Source organism: Podarcis raffonei, chromosome 15 (genome assembly GCF_027172205.1).
Source record: "Podarcis raffonei isolate rPodRaf1 chromosome 15, rPodRaf1.pri, whole genome shotgun sequence".
Taxonomy (NCBI): Eukaryota; Metazoa; Chordata; class Lepidosauria; order Squamata; family Lacertidae; genus Podarcis; species Podarcis raffonei.
In genome coordinates, this window is record NC_070616.1 from 33,793,378 (window position 1) to 33,816,778 (window position 23,401).

Genomic DNA, 23,401 nt, shown 5'->3' on the forward strand with positions numbered 1-23,401 from the left:
TGGGAACAGTTGTGGACCACAGGTATGAAATTCATGGCATGTAATGCCTTAAGAGAGAATATTATGAAAATGATATACAGGTGGTACATGACACCAGTCAAGCTTGCAAAAATCTATCATTTGCCCGATAATAAATGTTGGAAATGTAAAGATAATGAAGGTACATTCTTTCACCTTTGGTGGATGTGCCCAAGGATTAAGGCTTTCTGGGAGATGATATATAATGAAATGAAAAAGGTATTTAAATATACCTTCTTGAAGAAACCAGAGGCCTTTCTCCTGGGCATGGTCGGCCAATTGGTGTTAAAGAAGGATAGAACTTTTTTTATGTACGCCACAACAGCAGCAAGAATACTTATTGCAAAGTATTGGAAGACACAAGATTTACCCACTCTGGAAGAATGGCAGATGAAAGTGATGGACTATATGGAATTGGCGGAAATGACTGGCAGAATCCGAGACCAGGGAGAAGAGTCGGTGGAAGAAGATTGGAAGAAATTTAAGGACTATTTACAGAAACACTGCAAAATTAATGAATGTTAAAAGGATGTCGGAATGAAATGAAGCGGTTTTAGCAACAATGTTAAAAAGGAGTATGTAAAAATGACTTGTTAATAGATGAAAATATAAGGTTATAATATGTTAAGATAAAGAACTAAGATAAAAACAAAGAGGGAAAGGATTTGCTGAATTAACCATTCGAAATGGAATACAAAAAAGGGAGGTGTGAGGAGGTCAGGGAAACAAGTAAATGAAAGGCAAGACATTGAAAGATGGACTTATTTTTAACCGTTCTCCCCCCCCTCTTTTTTTCTATTCTGTATTTTGTATTATTTGCTTTCTATTTTCTATTTTCTTATTACCTTTGTAATCTTTTTTTTTGAAACTTTTATAAAATATCATTAAAAAAAAATTGGGCAGAGCTGGATCCAATACACTGTTGTTGTTTTTAATCTCATTCAGTTGTATTCTTATTTGATCACATTTTATTTATTCATCTTGCTTTGATTTAATCAGCTTCTTGTGTGGCTTCTGCGATTTTAAAGTTCTGCGTTTTTGTTTTCTGAGTTTATTGTATTCAGAATTATCTGCCTGTTGAAGAAGGGCAGCTTATATACTGACTGACTGGATAAATAAAAGTTCATATGATTAATTAAGGAAGATTAATTGGTTGACAGTCCTAATTTACATGTGTGTCCACCAGGGAGAATAAGGCGCGATTCATCTGCCTCCTGTTTGACTTTCTAAAAAGATGTCAGTAGCGCACGCAGGGAATTTCAGACTCTGGCCTCCGTGGTGTTATGGGGTGTGCTATTCAGATGGGAATGTATTGAGTTAGTTCTGTTGCATTTGCAGGGTGTGCATGTGGTTTTCTCCTCATTCTGTTGAGTGGGGCTCTGAACTTCTGTCTTGATGATGCCAATATAATCTCTCTAAAAGGCAAAACAGGAGAATGATATTCCTGGGACAGATTCATAGGGAAACAAACGCAAGGTCCAGATTATTTGTCCATCTTGAATCCTGTTGTCTTCCCGCCACTCCCAATTGTCCATTTTTGTTCTCATTTTTCCAGCTGAGCTCTCCTCATTTCTGCAGCTATTTGTGATTATTGGTTTTGTTTTTTAATCTCGTGATAATTCATCAGCATTTCGGTGCAATTTTTATCTTTGCAATTTTGCCTAATAGGCACATGTTTGCAGAATAGCTTTCCCCTAATGCATCTTTGCCTGCTATTTTCACTAATACACACATTTTAAAAGCACACGGTATTAATTATTTAATTATTTGTTCCATTTACATTTATTTATATATTTATATTAAATATTTATAGTTATAATATATAATATATAATATATAATATATAATATATAATATAATTATAATTATATATTATAATATATCTAATATTATATATTATATATTATAATAAAATATATATATTTGTAAATAATTATATTTGTTCCATTTGTTCCACCCTTCATTTAAAAAACAAAAACAAAAACAAACAAACAAACACAGGGCGGCTTACGTCATAGAACATAACAAATAATATAGGTCAATTCATAATATAACATCTATACAATATAAAAAACCACCACAACAGAACAATTATATACATACAGATATAGTATAAAACACACATACTCTCCAACATTTCTCCAGTGAAAATAGGGACATCCTAGTCTTCAATAATATTTTTGCTATTTATACCTTGCCTATCTGACGGTTGCCCCAGTCACTCTGGGTGGCTTCCAACTTATATAAAAGCATAATAGAACATTAAACATTAAAAAACTTCCCTATACAGGGCTGCCTTCAGATAGCTTGGGGATTGGATAACTCAATACCCTGCAATATTTTACTGGTCCTAAGGAATCCTGCAATATTTCACTGGTCCTAAGGAAAAGTGGGACATTCTGGGATCAAATCAGAAACCAGGACGGCTTTTGTAAATCCAGGACTGTCCCTGGAAAGTAGGGACACTTGGAGGGTCTGAAACGCATCATCTCACAGCATGTTATTACATATGTATCCCAGGTGCAGCTGTAAAGCATAATACATACCTAAGGGCATTAGCCTAAAAAATAAGGGAAGATAAAATCAGCAGCAGGGTCTCTAAAGTTCAAAAACATTACACCAATACAGCAATCTTCTTTCTATTCAAAAGAACCTCTTAATCGCCACCACCACAGAAAATGACAGAACCTCCCAGCTCACATCTGGGAGCTTTCCTTTCTTCTCCCACTGTCTCTCAGTCTCTCACTCTGGGAGATCTTAACATTCAGGGTCCTTCTGCCATCCATCTATAATTTTCATGTGGCTGTGGACCTTGGCTGCCAGTGGCTTCACAGAAGGGGAGACGCCAAAGGCGTAATCCCCAGGGGTTCTCCTCTCCCTCTCTTTCTCAAGGTGAGTCCCATGGGCGTTAACCCATCGCTTCTCATACTGGTGCCTGAAGCATGCCTGGCTTTTCCCTCCCCATCCTGAAACACACACTCGGGGTGGGTAGAGTCCAGTTTGCCTGCTTCTATGAAGCAGCAGCAACAGCAGCCAAATAAAGCTGCCCTGTGCACCAAATCACCAGGAAATTAGTGCTTTAAAAAATCAGCAAACTCTTTTAGAGAGTACCGGTATATTCCTCGCCAGAGTCTCTAATACAATAATGGCGACAGGAGACATCCTTGTCTTGTCCCTTTTGTGATTTTACACTTTTCTGATATTACATTGTTCACTATCAACATAGCCTGCTGGTCTGTCTAAATTGCATCAAATTCCCCTTTGAAATTATTCTCCAAAATTCAACACCTCCATAGTTTTTTTTCATAAAGGTCCATGACACATTATCAAAGCCCTTCTCTCCATCTACAAACTGTTGGTACTAAAGGGTTAAGAGGTAACAAGTCGCTCTAATCACTGAGCAGCTGGAAGTCATTAAGCATCCAGGAATGTGAGTTAGTTTGTATAAATAGTCAGTTCACCCGTGTCTCTCTCTCTCCCTCTTTGACCTGACTCGCAGCATGTGTGCTTTATCGCCAGGGTTTTTCTTTTGTAAATAAAATTTATTCCTGAGTTCCAAAGTGCTTGCTCCAGGATTCTTCATTGAAAGGTACTGACTCTCCTGCCTTCTTCAACCGCTGCACGAAATTCTCTGCTGAGATAAGATTTATGGCGTTGGAAGCGCACTGGACGTTTACTTAACATTAAACTAATTAAAGTTTAATGGACACAAACACCAATGCCGCTTGCTTTTCATTCCTGACTTCCAGATATTCTAGTATATCAATTATATTCCTGTTCTTCCCTTGATAACCTGGCTGTTGGCACCTCTGTCATTGCTGCCAAAGGAGTTTTTTGCCACTGCCCACAGTGTACTCAGCATCATCTGTCCCCTCAAGATGGGCACAGGTGCAGCCACCCCAAACCTGCACATCAGTAGCCAGCTCACACTCCCGAAGCATCAAATTGTTGGCAAGTAGGTCCAAAGAAAAGTGTTATGTTAGAACACTTTTGCTCTAGAAGGGCATTGCAAAGTTTGGAGAAGTCTCATTTTCTCAGGATGGGTGTCTCTTGGTTCGTGAATTGCTTCGGAAAGTACAAAAAGATCCCCTTTGAATGTGAACATAATTTCTCCCCTAACCCTAGACAGACCCACAGAAGAAACAGGCAGGAGTAATTTTAAAGGGATGCACATGATGTCTGGGCAATAAAGTGGAACTTCTTTTTGCTCCTCTTTCATAACAGTAACACAAACAGCAGCTTGTAATATGGAGCAGACACTCTGGTTCTTGAAAGAAAGAAAGGCCGTAAACAGAAGCCATATTTGGACCTGCTGTTTGTGATTCCTTGGTTCAAAGCCACCAGCTGATCTTCTGTTGTCTAACAGTGCCTTGTCGCTTTGAATGGACTGCATCTTCTCTTTCTCGCAGCGCAGCTCTCTGTAAATGGGCCCTTTCTTCTGTGAACTTCTGGTAATCTTAGCATATGGGATATCTTCTCTGACCATCCGGATAACAAGTCGCCTAATCTAGTTTTAGCACCTTCTGGATTCTAAGGGTGGAGCCAAGCTGAAATGAAACTCTTTCTGAGTTAAACTACCTTTCTGATTAAAGAACCCCTGGGAAATTTGTATGCTTGTGTGGACATAGCCAGAACTCCTTTCGTTTAATCAGCTTCGCCTAATGGCACTCTCAGTTCACTTGTTTTATATTTTTTCCCCCCAGCTTCTAATCTGCCTGCTAAATCTAGGATTTTTGTGGAGTGGCTTTCTTTTTCTTTCCTTCTTTTTCTTTTAAATGGCTGTTCTACATCTCTTATCTCCTGTGATAGTAGATTGCAATTTACATTATGCAAATATGCATTATGCAATCAAGCCACTTTAACTGAAATCTGGCAAGGAGGACCTGCTGATGAGATGTAAAAATCTGAAGGCCTGATTTATTTTCTCCCCCCCACCTCTCTTCCCCCATGTTTCTGAAAGCTTTGAGAGACCCCTTTGCATTAAACTCAGAAAAAGAGTCGACTCAACTCAACCCTGAAGAGGTAAAATCGAGCCAGCACAGAGGATGAATGAAATCAGTGAGCTACTGAAGCCACTTTTTCAATTAATGGCTTTGTTTAATCATACCCCCTGTCCAGAGGAGGATTGTCTTACGGATAATTTCGTTTGCCTAACGAGATTTTGCTAATTAAATCTCCTTTTGGTTGGTGTGACTCTCCCTGCAGGGATAGGGGAAATGTTTGTGAATCCTTTCCCCACTGCTGGCTAAATAAACCTTTCCACTCTGCTACAGAAGTGGGGTGCGGGGAGCCAGGAATTCTTGTCTCCAAACACTGCTTTGGAAATTAATTAGCTATAGCAACCCCTGAAAAGATGCTTTGTTGTATGTGAGCGAGGGTGGCTGTCGAATAACATTGCCTGCCTTGCAGCAGGCTTTAAAGCCAGACAGCTTTTGGAGTGCCTTCCTGCTGTTCCTGCGTGTTTGCTGCTAAATCAGGTAGCAGCAGCTGTTTATCCCCCTGCAAATGTTTGCCGTCGCCCCCCCTCCTTCTGTATGGCAGAGTGTCCCTGCAAATAGAGGCCTTGCTATAACCGCTCTCACACATAACGCAGCTGCAAGCCAAAACCGGCACCAGTTGCCAAGTGATTTAGCCACCAGAATCACAGCATAAACTCGAAATGATGCTGGAAATTTGTCGGCACTCAGGATTGTTTGCGAGACACAGGGACCACAATCGCCTGAATGTTTTGCTGTAGGTTTTGGCATCCCCCCCCCCTTGAATAATTAACTACTCTCAGATAAATGTTTCCTGTGTTCAACCAGGGCTAGCTGGAATGTAAACGCCAAAAGCTTTGCACGATGATGGATTGCCAGTTGGCTTTGACTCTGGGCTCTGGGCCAAAGATGTGGAGCGACGCTCCCATATATAGAGAGGCAGGGAAATAGAACCAACTCCAGGTTCTGTCATTCTTAGATCCTCACAGTTTGGGGCATTTTCTCTTGAAGATAAGGCTGTCGGTGGCTGCTATCCAAGAGAGATATATTCTACTTCCAGTTTCTGAAGCAGGAGGCTTCTGAAGAACAGTTCCTGGGAATCACAAGTGGGAGAGTGCTGTTGTGCTCATATCCTGCTTGTCGGCTTCCCAGAGGCAACTGGTTGGTCACTGTAAGAACAGGAGTCTGGACTAGATATTGGCTTTTGGCCTGATCCAGCAGGCCTCTTGTTTGCGTTCTTCTGAGAGTTGATGCTACGGAGCTGTTGCCAGTCTGTGGTATGGACAGGTGACATGGCCTTGCACAAGGCAGATTCCCATGTCCCTATGACCCTTATGGTGTGTGGCACTTGTGGTTTAGGGATGCAGGTGGCGCTGTGGGTTGAACCACAGAGCCTAGGACTTCCTGATCAGTAGGTTGGCGGTTCGAATCCCCGCGACGGGGTGAGCTCCCGTTGCTCGGTCCCTGCTCCTGCCCACATAGCAGTTTGAAAGCACATCAAAGTGCAAGTAGATAAATAGGTACCGCTCCGGTGGGAAGGTAAACGGCATTTCCGTGCGCTGCTCTGGTTCGCCAGAAGTGGCTTAGTCATGCTGGCCACATGACCTGGAAGCTGTACACCGGCTCCCTTGGCCAATAAAGCGAGATGAGCGCCGCAACCCCAGAGTTGGCCACGACTGGACTTAATGGTCAGGGGTCCCTTTACCTTTACCTTACTTGTGGTTTTGGATCAGATAAGTTTACTTGCTTCCATAGATGCCCACATGTAAAGCTTTGTGTGCACTGGCTTTCTTAAGGCCATCTTTCATTGGACATCCTGTTTTTTCATTCAAAGGGAAATTGGTGGTGAACTGACAGGACCTATCCTATTCCGAGCTGGACTAGCATTGGCTATAACCTTTAATTTTTTTAATGTTGGCATCAGACCTGCCCAACCATGCCGGGTGCTGATGCTCAGTGCAATCAAAACCAACCTTTTTGACTTGGAAATGGAAATCTATGGGAGCAGGATGTTTCAGAGCTAGAGTAATATGTTCTGTGTGCTGCCCTGTTCAATAAATGGCAGCTACACTCTGGATCAGACGCAGATTCTGGGTTCTGTTCAAGGGCAGCACAGCATAGAGACAACTGCAGTAATAAAGACTCTATTTATTCAGCGCAGTTGAGTCTTGGACATTATTTTGTCATATATACATACCCTCCAACATTTATCTGATGAAAATAGGGACATCCTATTCAATGATGGTGACGATAACAACGACAACAATTTTACAATTTATACCCCACCCATCTGACCAGGTTGCCCCAGCCATTCTGGGCAGCTTCCAACATATACAAAAACATAAAAGCATAATAGAACATTAAACATTTAGAAACTTCCCTATACAGGGCTGCCTTCAGATGGCTTGGGGGTCAGATAATTCCATACCCTTCAACATATCTCTGATAAAATAGGGATATCTTAAGGAAAAGCAGGACATTCCAGGATCAGCTCAGAAACCAGGACAGCTTCTGTAAATCTGGGACCGTCCCTGGAAAATAGGGACACTTGGAGAGTCTGTGTATAAATAAATTCCTTCCAGTAGCACCCTAGAGACCAACTAAGTTCGTTATTGGTATGAGCTTTCATGTGCATGCACACTTCTTCAGATACCAGAAATGTGCATGCACACAAAAGCTCATACCAATAACGAACTTAGTCTAAGGTGCTACTGGAAGGAATTTTTTTATTTTGTTTTGACTATGGCAGACCAACACGGCTACCTACCTGTATATAAGTAAGCCATTCAAACAACATATATGCATTTCTGACCTTGATGGGTCTATTTACATGGCAATTTTTGCCTGCTACATAATGTTATTTAATTTTTTAATTACATACTAGCTTTGCAGACTTACGAATGGCTTAACTCGTGTTTTGATCTCAAGCTAACAACACCTGCTTGGGGAACCTGATTTCTGGTGCTTGCCAAGCCTGCATTCCCAACATATGTTGGAACTGTTCAGAAAGCCATAATGGCAGATGGATCTCTCCCCAAAGGTGATCGTAGAGGTTCTGGGGGCTAGGATAGGAATTACCGTATTGCGGGAGAGAAAAAATTGTGTGAATCTAACCTGTGTTATGTGTGAGCTGAGGAGGCAAAGAAAAAAGAAAAAAAGCCCAAACCCATGCAGTGTGTTTACTCTGTGATGTCTCAATGAAGTTGGCTACTTCAGCAGTTAACAATATTTATGCTCAACCACAAGCTCCTGCTGCTGTGGGTGATGAATCCTTGATATGGGATGTAGTAATTTGTGGCGATGTAAATCATAGCTAACAGGTTAATGAACTGTAGCTTGATTCTATATAAGTTCTGCCACTCTCACCTGCTGCACTCCTTATGCCATCCTCCTTTTAAATCTGTTCAGCGATACTTCACTTGCAAGGTGAGTGACATGAGAGTTGGCTAAGTGTAAAAGAGATCTTTCATTAGTGCTGAAATGAGCCGTACATTCAACACCGCCTTAGAATCCTTCATGGGAAGAAAACCCTAACATCTCATATGACACTTCCTCCCATGCAAGTTTGCATTCTCCATCCTAAGAGCTGATGACATGGGCCAATGGGGTGCTCTCCATACGCTATTGACTACAACTCTCAACATCTCGGAGATGAGGTTCTTAATGCCAGCGCCATGGGTTTGAGCCCCACGCTGGGCAAAAGATTCCTGCATTGCAGTGGCTTGGTCTAGATCAGCCTTTCTCAACCTGTGGGTCCCCAGATGTTGTTGAACTACAACTCCCATCACCCCTAGCTAGTAAGGCCAGAGCTCAGGGATGATGGGATTTGTAGTCCATCAACATCTGGGGACCCACAGGTTGAGAACCGCGGGTCTAGATGATCCTCATTGTCCCTTTCAACTCTACGGTTCTATGATTCTCTGGAGGAAACCATTTCGGACACCCGTGGCAGAACCATATGTGGGCAATCCTTCAGCGTAGATGCCAACTCACTCCTCCAGCTGCCCCATTTTGATGCCTCTCCATAAAATTACAAAATTGTATAGTTGGAAGGGGTTACAAGGGTCATCTAGTGGTTGCCCACCTCTGGCATAAATGCCACTCTCACTATGCCATTTTTGTTATTGTGAGCCTTATTTGTACATAAGAGTGGATCATAACCAGTAGCAGTACTTAACTGGGCTGCTGGCATGCCAGCTAACTCACTCTGATACTGAAGCCCATTATCTCTGCCCATACGGGTGTATGCTAAAAATGGCACTTTTTGCATGACGCACTGGAGAAAACATACACAACACTACCTAATAATAACACTTAACATTTGAATCGTGCTTTCAGGTGTTTGAAAGCACTTCGCACCTCACAATCTAGCTATAAACCTTCCAACGGTCCTTACCAGGCAAGCCAGCCTTACTATTGCAAATGTAGGCCTACCTGAGTCAAAGACACTGTGATTTGCTTAAGATCATCAAGAGAGTTCATGACAGAGGTGAAATTTGAATTGGAAAATTCATGGGTTGGATCTCAGTCTCCTAACAACTGTGCTACACCACCTTTGTGCTCTCTAAATATTTACTGAACCAATCCAAATGTTTGTCGGTCACAAGCAAGGAGAGTGCTAGTGTGCTTGGGTCATGCTTACAGGCTTTCCAACAGCGCCTGGTGTTAGTCCTATTCGGAGCAGATCCTTTGAAATCAATGTACACGACTAACTTTGGCACCGTGATTTGCAACCCAATATAATTGGTCATTCCGTCCCCAGTTGCTGTCCTGCTGCAATGAGAAATTGTTCTCTTTTGCTGGATATCCAACGAATATTTCCTCCTGATGAATTACGATGGGTTTGTGTCTAAACGGTGACTGTTCCTTCTCCGTTGATTTTCCTTCTATTTCTCAAATCCGACATCCCTTTCCCCATCTTTTTTCTCTCTCTCTTGCAGATTTGCTGCAAGTGTAGAGACAATGAGCTGCCAAGGGAATTCCCCAAAGACACCCCAATTATCCAGGCCTTCCATCCTTGCTTCCTGTGGAGTCAGGGTCACGGATGCCATTGCTCTGGGCCAGCGCAGGAAGCGAGAGCTGCTACTCTCTGATTGGCTGCCTTGTTTGTTTGTTCTGTTCCACAAGTCCTGAACTGGTGCCGGAGCTCTGCCCCGGCCTCTCACCCCCCACCATCCTGGGCAGCATTCTGGGCTTCCCGCCAGATGTTTCTCACTAACACAGATTCAATAAGGCCCGAAGTCTCCAAGTGTTGGGTTTCTGGCCACCTGTTGGGACAGCTTAAGATGTGTTTTTTGAAGGTATTTTTTAGAGCCTGGACATGGGCAGAGCTGCTTTTATTAGACAAGCAAAGAATTTAGCTACATTTTGTGCGGCTGGTTGTCTTCATTTAAAACAAGCAGGCTGTGGTCCCCGGAATGAGACCCCTGCTCTCGCAGCAACAAAGCCAAGTATTCATGCTAGCTATTTATCTCAGCTGCAAGCATGCTTAAAAAGAAAAATCTGCCTCCTCCAAAGTGGGGAGAGGAATGGGGAGAACTATTGGGCATTGATCAGGGTAGTATGGGTTACAAGGTAAAGGACCCCTGGACGGTTAAGTCCAGTCAAAGGTGACTATGGGGTTGCGGTGCTCATCTCACATTCAGGCCAAGGGAGCTGGCATTTGTCCACAGACAGTTTTCCGGGTCATGTGGCCAGCAGGACTAAACTGATTCTGGCACAGCAGAACATCTACTTGCACTGGCATGCTTTCGAACTGGTAGGTTGGCAGGAGCTGGCTCAGTGAGCCTCTTGGGCTTGCTGATCTGAAGGCCGGCGGCTCGAATCCCCACGACGGAGTGAGCTCCTGTTGCTCTGTCCCAGCTCCTGTCAACCTAGCAGTTTGAAAGTGCAAGTAGATAAATAGGTACCGATGTGGTGGGGAGATAAATGGTGTTTCTGTGTGCTCTGTTTTCCGTCACAGTGTTCCATTGCGCCAGAAGCGGTTTAGTCCTGCTGGCCACATGACCTGGAAAGCTGTCTGTGGACAAATGCCAGCTCCCTCAGCCTGAAAGCAAGATGATCACCTCAGCCCCATAGTTGCCTTTGACTGGACTTAACCATCCAGAGGTCCTTTACCTTTGCCTTTGCCTGTGGGTTACAGTTGTTAGCACTAACTCTTCAGGTTATATTCATCAATGCCAGCAATATAGCGGAGTGGTTCAACAGGCAAATATATTTTGTGTGTGTTGTGGTATGTGCGTGAGATGACTGTCACACAATCTGGGGAATCCATTTCAATCTGCATAAGTTTGCGTGGGAGATAAATAGTGGGTTGTACCCATGGTGGAATTAAGTTGAAGTCACATAGCGTTATACTTATTCCCCCCAGTGAAATGTCTTGCTCTAGTGGGGCACTGTTGCGCAAGAGAATTTGACAGCAGTTTGCTGGTACCTTTGTTGCGCGGTGGATTGTGCAGTCTGTTTCACCCTAAGCTTCCACTGCTACACAACATTAAAACTCACCCATCCTCTAGTGCAAGAGCCCTTGTCCCAACCAACAGATAATGTTGGGTCTAGTAGTTCGTGGGGGGTGGAGAGTGGAAATCATACAGCTAGGGCTGTACTGAATTGATGACCAGATCACAACCTCAAAATCAGATGTTCTGCTTCATCAGCATTTATGAGGAGGCACCTCAGAGCCATTTTATTTCCAGAAAGCTCCCAGTACATAATTATATAGCTATAATCAATTGGACAGGTAATTTTTTAAGAAACTTTTTTTTAAAATTCAAGTAGCTATAAAAAGGTATATAGCAAGCACTGTGTTGGAAAATATGCTCTCCTTCCATGTAAAAGAGGGCATTCCTCTAAGGTCACATCCGCAACAGGCATTTAAACTGCATGGATTCTCCCAAAGAATTGTGGGACCTGTAGTTTAAGGGTATTGTGAATTGTACATCTCAAGGGTAAACTGCAGTTCTCAAGATTCTTTGGGGAAATCTGCGTGATTTAAATGTTCTCTAAATGTATGGTGCGAATCATTACCTAAGATGTGACTTCTGATAGCAACAAAATGTATGTTTTTATTGCCCAAGTATTGCCTTTACTCGTGTGCAAATGTTCATTGACAAGCAACTCAATATTATACATGTTTAGTCTAAAGTAAGGGTGGGGGAGAAATTGGCTTAGTTTTCTTTTTAGTGCAAACCTAATTAATTCACTTTTCCTGAACCAAAAGACAGTAATCCTTTAGTGTGTGCATGTCTCTAAATTCTATGATTTCAGCTGTCAAACCCCAAAGTGTGCATAAGAACACATATGTTATTTTAATTAACAGATAAAACTGCATCACATTAGAGAAAATAGCTTGCAAAGAGGTGTATATTAGGTATATTTGCATACATTAGGAGAGGTATACTCAAAAATGCATATGAATTTTCATGTGGACTGTTTAAAGAAAGAAAATGCAAACTGGTATAGAAATGGGAGGCCCTGAACTTAATTTTGGAAAAATTAGGAACTGAAATTGACATTTCTGCTCTCAAGACATCCTCATTGTGTTCAGTGGCAATTACTCCATAGTGAGTTTGAATTTACAACCTTAAACTCAAAAGTTTAACGGATTTAATATTAATTGGTCAACAGCCTTGGGTTTTATTTATTATTATAATTCGATAGTGCCAAGTCTGTTTTCATAATTAGAAAGCAGGGAAGGAGAAAGCAAAGTCCATTCTAGGAAAACACATGGAATAAATTTTGCTGCTCTGGGATTGTGAACATGCATGGCTCTCCCCACCAAGCCTTTTTTCTGGAATATATATAGAGAGATATATAGCATTTCAGATTTCTCTCCCTAAGCAACCTCACAAACAGCACGTTTTCCAGGAGCTCAACATAACTCCTCATCCCCTCTCATCAAGAGCCAAGGCTCTCCGCGTTCAAGGAGTTTTGGATAGGCCGGTTGCTTTGGTTGCCTGCTAATGCGCCTAACATTTGTCCAGAATCCTGCTGCAATAAGTAATTCTCCTAATCCTCTGAAACCGATTCTCTGCCTGCTGTCACTGAGATGCTAAGAGGCGTCCAGCTTCCCAAGCCCCACTCAGTGCAAGGATCTGCCATCGTGGCTGTGCAGTGATACAGGCTTGTGAGGACAGCATTTACTCCAGATGTTTGGTGCCTGGAAATGACCTGAGATTTCTAGTGCCTCTGGCAAGGGAAAGGGGAGAAGAAAGCACCTTCCTTGCTTGTTCAAAGAAGCGATGGTTGTAAATTTTGGCTTTAGGGGTGGGTTGGAATTCCTGAGCCTTTTACAAGCTATGTCCAACCTGCCCTTCTGCCCCACCGAAGTTCAGGCTTGGCAGTCCCCAAACAGTATCATTGCTGCAAGGATTTATGCCTCTGCAATGGAATGTGCAGGGACGTGGGTGGCACTGTGGGTTAAACCACAGAGCCCAGGACTTGCCGATCAGAAGGTCAGCGGTTCGAATCCCCATGACGGGGTGAGCTCCCGTTGCTCGGTCCCTGCTCCTGGCAACCTAGCAGTTTGAAAGCATGTCAAAGTACAAGTAGATAAATAGGTACCGCTCCGGTGGGAAGGTAAACGGCATTTCCATGCGCTGCTCTGGTTCGCCAGAAGCGGCTTAGTCATGCTGGCCATATGACCCGGATGCTGTCTGTGGACAAACGCCGGCTCCCACGGCCTATAGAGCGAGATGAGCGCGCAACCCCAGAGTCGGTCACGACTGGACCTAATGGTCAGGGGTCCCTTTACCTTTTAATGGAATGTGCAAAACAACAACAAACCTCTGGTTACATGTTCAATAAACACACAAGATGTAACCAGCTGTACATTTGAAAAAATAATATATACTATTCATTGTATTGAATTGTAGATTTCAACAGAAGTAGCTCATAAAGTTCAACGAAAAATGTAGAAGACCCAGTTCATTCTCTAATCAGTTTATATATGGACCTTATGCATAAACTGATTAGAGAATGAACTGATCCACTGGGTCTTCTACTTTTTCGTTGAACTTTATGAGCTACTTCTGTTGAAATCTACAATTCAATACAATGAATAGTACACATTGGTTTTTCAGATATACAGCTGGTTATGTCTTGCATGTTTATTGAATCTGCAATGGAATGTGCAGCCCCTCCAACAATTAGGAGATAGGTGATTGTTGATATAACTCAACTTTATTGGTGCCATCTATGAGCCAACTTAAGAAAGGATTCCCCAAGTACTGCTGAAGTTTTCTTGAAGGGTGGCTTCCTCCGAAATGTATCTCAAGAAGAATGGGATATTTCCAACCCCAAGTCTTCCTGCCAAGCCATCTTCAGTCCCACAAAGTGCCCATAAAGGACATTTAGATAGCAAGCCGTTTCTGCACTCATCTAATATAAAGCTACCTAATTCCCATTTCCTGAATCAATAAGAAACCTGGGGCTGGGGGTGGGGGAACTCTTCAAAATTTGCACTTATCCAGTTCTCCAACCCAAAAGGGTGTACAAAATGCATATATCAGTGAGAATAACATATGAAGCTGCACCCTGCGAGGAGAAAATGTTTGAGAAAAATGTGTATGTTGGGCAAAATTGCAGACAGAAGTGAATACATTGGGAGAAATGCACATGAGTTTCCTTGCACACTGTAAAGGAAAAAAATGCAAATAGATGCAGAGTTCAGGTGTGCTGAACTGAAAGGTTGGGAAAATGAGAAACTGAAATTGACAGATTTGCCCATCTCTAAATGGCTCACATTAACATCTGAGCCAGAGAAGAATTCAGGGGTCATATTTATCTCCTCCTATCCACGGGAAGAACTTGGATTTCCAAAGGCAGAAATACAAGTCAAAGCATCATCGCCACTGCGTATCTTCATGATTGCACACAAGGAGGTTCATTTTTCTTTTTGTGCATGCTTGCATATAAACTTGTATGTTAGGTGATGGTATCTGGAGGGCCACAGTTTGCCTGCATTATGAAACATTACTTCTGCACAAAGACACACAAGTTTCTCTTCAGTAGCTAGCAAAGTAGGGTTTTGTTCCTCTCCTTCAAGATGAATAAAAGCTTCTATAGCCAGGCTATTGATACTTCTCCATAGTCTCCCAGGAATATCCCCTCTTATTTTGACTCTGCACATCTCATCATGAGCCCCCAGGAAAATTTTCATTTGGAATAGTATTATATTTGAACTCAGGTGTTGTACCAATGATAAACTGTTCAAGGATAAATAGGTGGAGTGGTCAAGGCCACTTGTCATGTTCAGAGAGAAATGCTCTTCAGGCTCCCAGCCCCCACCCTTAGCTGGGAGTAATCCCATTGAATACAATATATTTTACCTTTGAGTAGACATGGTTTGGATTGTGCTGCATACGGACAAGTCACTTAAGAATGGCTCGGGAAATGGTCTCAACAGCTTTCCAGTGGAATTTGGCCAGCGGGCCTTGGAGCTGGCTTGGAGTGAAGGGCCGTACCTAAACAAGTAGCCAGAAGAGCACCCAGGGAAAGTGTCTGCTGTGCAGATGCTAATTCTAGAGACCCCAAGGATGGAGTAGAACCCTGAAGATGAACTACACTAGGCAAACTAGCAATGGAACTTTTAAACACATAGCAGAAGAATCCCGTTACACACCACCCCAGTCTCTGAGCAGTGTGAGATTCTATTTGGAAATGAGGCACAGTGGGGACTGTGGTATCTTTATGATATATGGTTTATTTGCACACATATATAACCTGAGCCACAATGGAGGGGCTCACAGCATTATACACCAAGACGTTCTTGCTTCTTCCATGGCGTCAGTCTTGGATCCTAACAGAAATCAGGCATGGTCCTCTGTCCCTCTGTACAGCTTGCTGCAATTAACAGATTACAATATCACTGTAATCTTAAACTCTAATCTGCTTTATCTCTGTTGATTCAATGCTCAGGGCAGATTTGCTCCACCCTGTGGGAATGTTCAGGGAGGCAGGAGAGGATATGTTGTTTAATGATATCCTTCCTAACTTGTGTTAGCAAGTTCTATATCTTAGCAGAGTTTAAACATTCCCCTTTAAACGTACAGCGGCTTGCTTGTTGCAGGCTCATCTGTGCCTCTATAAGATTCCTGGTAAGATCCCTTCTTGTCCCTCTTAAAAAGAATAGACACGGCAAACTTATTAAAGTCTATATAAAAGTAATTTACTCACCTACATTTAGTTCACAGTTGGATCCCTGAAGGCAGATTTAGGTTACAAAAGTATATATACATGTGGAACTATCCCATAAGGGAGTTAGTCCCAAGTGACTGCCAACACGTAGAAAAAAACATAGAAAAACAAAATAGAGAAGAAGGAGCAGAAGAAGGTGTGCTCCCCTACCCAGATTAGGCCACACCCACCTCTAGTCACATGCAGAGGAAGTTTGTCCCAGCTCAGGAGGAAACAGGAAGATTTCTCCTGGCTGGTACAAAGCATCCCCTAGCCTGTCCATTCTAGGAATGTTGTACTTGACTGCTATGTGTTTCACATCCCACACACCCATCACACTGTCTTTGCTTGACTGATGTCCCATCTCCCTGTCTTTGTTCTCTGTTCATGGCCCATCTCTCAGAAGATCTCCTGAGCATGGGAAGCTGACTCTATTAAGAGTCTGACTTCCAGTTTAACTCTCCAAGCATTGATTAAATTCTAACCAAATCCAGGAATATCGGGAAATCTGGCACCCACAACTCAGAACAATGGGGCAGTTGGGCTATATTTTATTATTTTTATATTATAAACACACATGTGCACACCCCTGAGCTGCACCAGGGTGGATTCCAACAAAACTTGATTTTGGCAACCGGTCCATTGATCAAAAAGACAAGAACAGCTAAAATGTTAATTAAGTTCAATTTTGCTGCTTCTTTATGCAGTTTTCACTCCCCTTGTATTGAGGAGTAATTGGGGATGGCACTTAAGAGAACAAATCAATAGGAACCCCCCTGCTGCAATTTCTATCAAGAAGGGGAGAAGTGTGAGGTTCATGAGAGCTTTTAGAGAAATCTTTAGCTTGACACTGCACCATGCATGAGTGGAAACAGTTTTTGTTTCATGGATCTAGATTTTTCCCATTGGGTACAAACACAGTTGTTGGAGGTTGGTCTTTTCGTTGTTGTTGTTACCGTTCCTTTGGGCATCTAGCTGCTGTGCCTTTTGCAGAGAGAGGCAAAATCCCTTGTTCTGGCAAGAGAGTTGGAGACATTCTTTAGTGCTTCCAGCCAGCAGGCACTGAGCGTGTCCGTTTTCCAAGCCTTATTTTTAGTAGCTCTTGTTCCGGGCGTTTTGTGACTCCCAAAATTCACTTTCCGCTTTTTAATCCAGGTTCCAGTTGTGTGAGCCTTCTCTCATTGTGCATTCCCGAACATCAGCGCCCTGCAGCAACATCTGTTGTGAGAGGTGGGACAGAACAACTGTGCACTCTGTTCCAGCTGTTCCCTGCCTCTGCTGCCCACAGGCTATCAATGCACAGCTATGGAAAGCCAGCCCTCCATGTGGTTCCACTGTGTTTTCTTTCCACTTCTCCAGTAGGTCCTAGTAGAGCGCTATTACTTGAGGGGAGAAAGCTAAGACAATGCCTATTGTCCTTGGGTTCCCCATAAAAGTTTTTTGTTTGTATTTTAAGTGTGGTGCTTTCAAAATAAAGCATTGTTTATGTTTTCCTTTCAGTTTGTAGCTGGGCTCAAGGCAGATTCAGACTTGTATGGGGAGAAATTCAAATCAGTCCATATTTAAAAGCAAACCTATGAAATTTGCCCTTCTTGAAACAATATGAGAACAGAAACACAGCCTTCAAAACCCACACTTTTCCATATTTTGCAATGCAGGTCTCTCTCCAGGATAGTAATGTCTACCAAAATGCATATGCTTTGGTGAAGTATGTATAGAAATGTGTGTGTTTGTGAAAATAGCATAAAAACTGCATTGTATGGGGAACTGCTCTGCACAAATGAGTATATTAGGCAATATTACATACAGACATGGGACGCAGGTGGCGCTGTGGGTAAAAGCCTCAGCGCCTAGGGCTTGCCGATCAAAAGGTCGGCGGTTCGCTCCCGTTGCTCGGTCCCAGCGCCTGCCAACCTAGCAGTTCGAAAGCACCCCCGGGTGCAAGTAGATAAATAGGGACCGCTTACTGGCGGGAAGGTAAACGGTGTTTCCGTGTGCTGCGCTGGCTCGCCAGATGCAGCTTTGTCATGCTGGCTACGTGACCCGGAAGTGTCTCCAGACAGCGCTGGCCCCCGGCCTCTTAAGTGAGATGGGCGCACAACCCTAGAGTCTGTCAAGACTGGTCCGTACGGGCAGGGGTACCTTTACCTTTTACATACAGACATATGTATGCATGTTAGGGGAAATCACACTAAGCCACTGATGAATTTAAACACACACATGTACACACACACAGAGAGAGAGAGAGAATGAGAGAGAGAGAACTGAATTTTAGACTGAAATTGACAGATTTGCCCATCGTAAATTCAGAGTCAACCCAAGGCATTTTGCTGCCTGTGGCAGAGCAGCAATTGGCACCTCTGTTGCCCCCTGGCCCCTAGTCAAAGTGCAGAGTACCCAAGTTATTTTGGCACTTGAGGTAGAAAACCCCACAAACCTCTCTCCCACATTGCACCTTATAAAGGTAAAAGTAAAGGTAAAGGGACCCCTGACCATTAGGTCCAGTTGTGACCGACTCTGGAGTTGCGGTGCTCATCTCGCTTTATTGGCCAAGGGAGCCGGCGTACAGCTTCCGGGTCATGTGGCCAGCATGACTAAGCCGCTTCTGGCGAACCAAAGCAGCGCACGGAAACGCCGTTTACCTTCCCGCTGGAGCGGTACCTATTTATCTACTTGCACTCTGATGTGCTTTCAAACTGCTAGGTTGGCAAGAGCAGGGACTGAGCAATGGGAGTTCACCCCATCGCGGGGATTTGAACCGCCAACCTTTTGATCGGCAAGTCCTAGGCTCTGTGGTTTAACCCACAGTGCCACCCGTGTCCCACATTGCACCTTACCTGGCAGTAAAAACATTTAAGTAATGTTTATATGATGTGTCTTCTTTTTTAATTTGTAAGAAAAAATGTGTGGCATTATTTGTTCCTAAAATGGGCCCGTGTGGCTTACAATAAAATAATTGATATATAATAAAATCTGTTCCAATACAATACAAAAAAAGAAATGAAGAAACAGCAGTGGGATAACACCGGACAGCTGTAACACACAAAGACCTGGTTCACACATCACTTTAACTATGGCTTAACTGTGGTTAATTCGCAGCACGTGATTGCCTGCTGCTAAAATTGTAGCCACTTTCTCCTTCCCTCCCTCCCTCCCTCCTTCCCTCCCTCCCGCTGCTGTCCTAATGGGAGCTGAGCCATGGTTTGGCTTAGCATTGCACCTGAACAGGTGGGTCATAGAGCAACACTTCAGATGTTGAGCACAGTGGTTGAGCATGATTTATGAGAACTGGTCATGTTGTGTTGATGCCTGATGTTTGTCTTCCAAAGCAACTACTCTATTCCAAACTTAAAAATGGAAAGCATAATGCTGGTGGTCAACAAAAGAGGTTTAAAGACTGTCTCAAGGCAAATCTTTAAAAATGTAGTATAAACACTGATAACTGGGAAACACTGGCCAGTGAGCGCTACAGTTGGAGAACAGCCTTTACCAAAGGTGTCATGGGCTTTGGAGACACTCGAACTCAGGACACAAGGGAGAAATGTGCTAGGAGGAAGGCACGCTTGGCAAATCCACACCGTGATCAGCTCCCGCCCGGAAACCAATGTCCCAACTGTGGTAGGACCTGTGGATCCAGAACTGGTCTCCACCATCATTTACGGACTCATTGTTAAAACCGTGTTTATGGAAGACAATCTTACTCGGCTACGAGTACCGTATTTTTCGCTCTATAAGACGCACCAGACCATGAGACGCACCTCGTTTTTGGAAGAGGAAAACAAGAAAAAAAAATATTTTGAATCTCAGAATCCAGAACAACAATAGGGATTGCTGTGCAGCGAAAGCAGCGATCCCTCTTGCTGTTCTGGCTTCTGGGATAGCTGTGCAGCCTGCATTCGCTCCATAAGACGCACACACATTTCCTCTTACTTTTTAGGAGGGAAAAAGTGAGTCTTATAGAGCAAAAAATACGGTAATTGCCAAAGAAGATGTAAAGAGGTGGGTTTTTTTCAGATATCTTGGTCCTGTACCATTTTGGCCTTTCTAGGCAAGTCCCAACACTTCAAACTATGCCCAGAAATGGAACTGGGGAGCCAGGGCAAATGAAACAGGATCTGACTAACATCCTCTGAAAAGTGGGCTCCAGAAAACCTGACAGGCCAGCTGTCGCCTCCAAGTAAGTCACTGAGAACCTTCCTTGGTCGTTGCCTAGGCTGTCATAGAATGTTCCCAAACATACCGTCCGTTCAAGGGTTAAACTTAGGAATGCCGAACAACAGGCAAGGTTATGCGCTGTTGGTGGGGAGGGGTGAAGAGGGCTTGATCTTTCCAAGGTGCTCTGTGCTCCCTCGGAGCTGTTTGTATTACTTCCTGGAGGTTGGCATCACTGGGGTGGGGGGAACTGAACAAATTTCCATTCATCGTGGAAGCTCGGTAGCTGTGTTTCGTAGGCAGGAGTGTGGAAAGATGAGAGGGGCCGGACTTTGGATTCTGTTTGTATAACTAGCAGCAAATACACAAACACACACGGCTTGTTCACCAAATGTAGACTTGCCAAGCTCTGGCATGCTGGATTCCGGTGTCGTACGAAAGGTTATGGCTGCAATCAGTGCTATTTTTCTAGAAAAAGAGGTGCCAGAACTCACCATGAACACCTCCCTTGTTCTCTTATAATGGCAATGGCGCCCACCTGAGAGGTGCCGGAACTGAGTTCCAGCAAGTTCTGGCTGGGTGTGGGGAGGCTTGGCTGCATGTACACATTTACCTGAGAGCTTACTTCTGAGTAGACAGACATAGGATTGCACACTTTGCAGCTTTTTAGGAAAATAACACTGGGAAGAAAACAACATTTTTAAAAAATCTAAATCCAGTGGAACCAAATAGTTGCATTGGAATGACTCCTTGGCATGTGAAGTGATGGTACTCATGTTGCAACCTGTCCTCCAAGTTCCTGAAGTTTTATTCCCCTGCAAAATAGGCTTCCACTTTTCTACCTCACTTACAGGGCACTCTAGAATTCCTTTTAAAGTTCATGGAATGTGGTGTTGAGGAGCTTAGCTTTTCATTGTGTAGTTGTGTGCCCAAGGGTTGTGTGTGTTTAGCACCATCCATCTCTCCCATGCCTGACAGCCTCCTTAACTGCCTGCACTTGCTGAACTGAAAAGTGGAAGGATCTGCCTCATGACGTCTCCCTTTGGGCTTTCAGTGAAGCACAGGAAAGAAGGGAGGCTGGTTACTTACTGAGTGTTTAAGCTAGTTTTGTTTTTTTAAGGGAGGTTCTTCCTTTTACCTCTAAGAAAACACTTTTCTGCACCAATTTCTTTTAAAGTATATAAAAAGGCCTTCACTTTTATTAAAATGTTAGCAATCAGCTGCCATGCACATGGTAGTCGCTTCTCCACCTTCCCAAACTTACACGAAAGCTCAGCCAAATACAGTGGTGCCCCGCAAGACGAATGCCTCGCAAAACGAAAAACGCGCAAGACGAAAGGGTTTTTCGGTTTTTGCGTCGCTTCGCAAGACGATTTTCCCTATGGGCTTGCTTCGCAAGACGAAATGTCTTGCGAGTTCTTGCGAGTTTGTTTCCTTTTTCTTAAAGCCACTAAGCCGTTAATAGCCGCTAAGCCGCTAAGCCGCTAATAGCCGTGTTTCGCAAGACGAAAAAACCGCAAGACAAAGAGACTCGCGGAACTGATTAATTTCGTCTTGCGAGGCACCACTGTATGTCATAGGGTTATTTGGACATATAGGCACCTGGGGAGGCTGCAGAATGCAGACCAAGTGGAGTGGTGATTGACAGAACGAAAAGCACAACATTGAGAAATGCCACTTGAATCTCATTTCTCCTCTGCCCCGAAGTATAACTGCACAGTGGCAGAAAATAGGTAGATTATTCTTATCATTTTCTTATATCTCATCCTACCGCTCACAAAGGCCCAGGGTGGCTAACTACAACGGCACACCATTAAAAAGATGTTGTCGTCTTTGTCGTTCTGGCTTGTTTCCAACCAAGCTTTGCTCAAAGTAGACCCACTGAAATGAATGCACCAAAGTTAGGCATGGTGATTTGCAATGGGGTCTATGCTGAGTAGCATTGGCTACAACCCTGAGGGGTATCCAACATGTGGATCATTCCCTTCTGACTTCTTGTGCGCCGGAATTGCCTGTTCTGATTTTGTCTGGAGAGTCCATAAAATAAAATAAAATCACCATGTCCTGAATTGAGAAGCTGTGCTTTTAGGCTCATAATTTGTCAGGCTAAGTTGGTTTTAGTGGGAAACTGTAGTTTTTACCTGCTGTGCCTGCCCTTGGTGAGTTTGCCGGCATTGTCATTATACTTTTATTTTGTAATTATTTATATTGTTAGTACATTTTTTATGCTGCAACTTTAATTTATGTAAAGCGCTTTGTGCTCTACAGGTGTATTAGAAAGGTAGAGATTTATATATAAATAATAATAAATAATACACACTACAAAAATAACAAATTGTTCTTAAGTGTACCTCTGGAAATTCTCTAGTCTTTTGGACACTGTAAATGTTGCAGTTTGGTCAACTGGCAGCTATCAATTTTATCGATTTTTAAATTGCTGTTTTACCTACTGTTCTTATGCTCTGTATTTTACAGTTGTTGGGCACCATAAGACCATTTTGTGAAAAAGTGGGGTGTAACTTTAGCCAAGTGACTGAAAAAAATAAATGAATTAGACTCTTGTAGACATTCCTCAAATTTACTTCGATGTTTCACCTGAGGACCAATCCCCAAATTTACCTTTTCAATTTCACTGCAGGCAAAACCTCAGTGGTGGTCATAAATACGGACTAATTCTGAAGGTGAACATAACATAAGACAAGCCTATTGGATCAGGCCCGTCTAGTCCACCATCTTACCGTGGCTGACCAGATTCCTGTGGGAAACGTGCAAACTGGACATGAACGCCATAGCACTCTGTCCACATGTTTGTTTGTTTTTAATAACTTTTTATTCAAAATTAAAACAAAACATATTATCCAGAAACATATCATCCTTATTTCCCCCCCATTTTTCCTCCCTCCCCTCCCTCCCCCCACAGAACCCACCCACCCCCACCCCCGACTTCCCTCAGTTCCAGTCTTTGATTTCTCTAAAAATGCTGTTTTCTGCATGTTACACAGTTGTATAGATCCTCAAACTATTTGATTATTGATTATTATCAATAAAAAGTTTGTGAATGTTTATTCAAAACCAGCCAA

At 43.1% G+C, this 23,401-nt stretch overlaps 1 protein-coding gene across 10 annotated transcripts in view; it reads left to right on the forward strand.

Moving 5' to 3' along the window:
• Positions 1–23,401, forward strand: part of PKNOX2 (PBX/knotted 1 homeobox 2) — a 439,557-nt gene that overhangs the window by 121,414 nt on the left and 294,742 nt on the right. The window contains exon 1 of one of the 10 annotated variants that reach the window (XM_053367530.1): positions 14,852–14,875. The exons of the other annotated variants lie outside the window; for them this stretch is intronic. The gene's annotated coding sequence lies outside the window, so the exon portion shown is untranslated. Of the gene's footprint in view, positions 1–14,851; positions 14,876–23,401 lie in introns of those variants that run through there. 10 annotated transcript variants of the gene reach the window in all.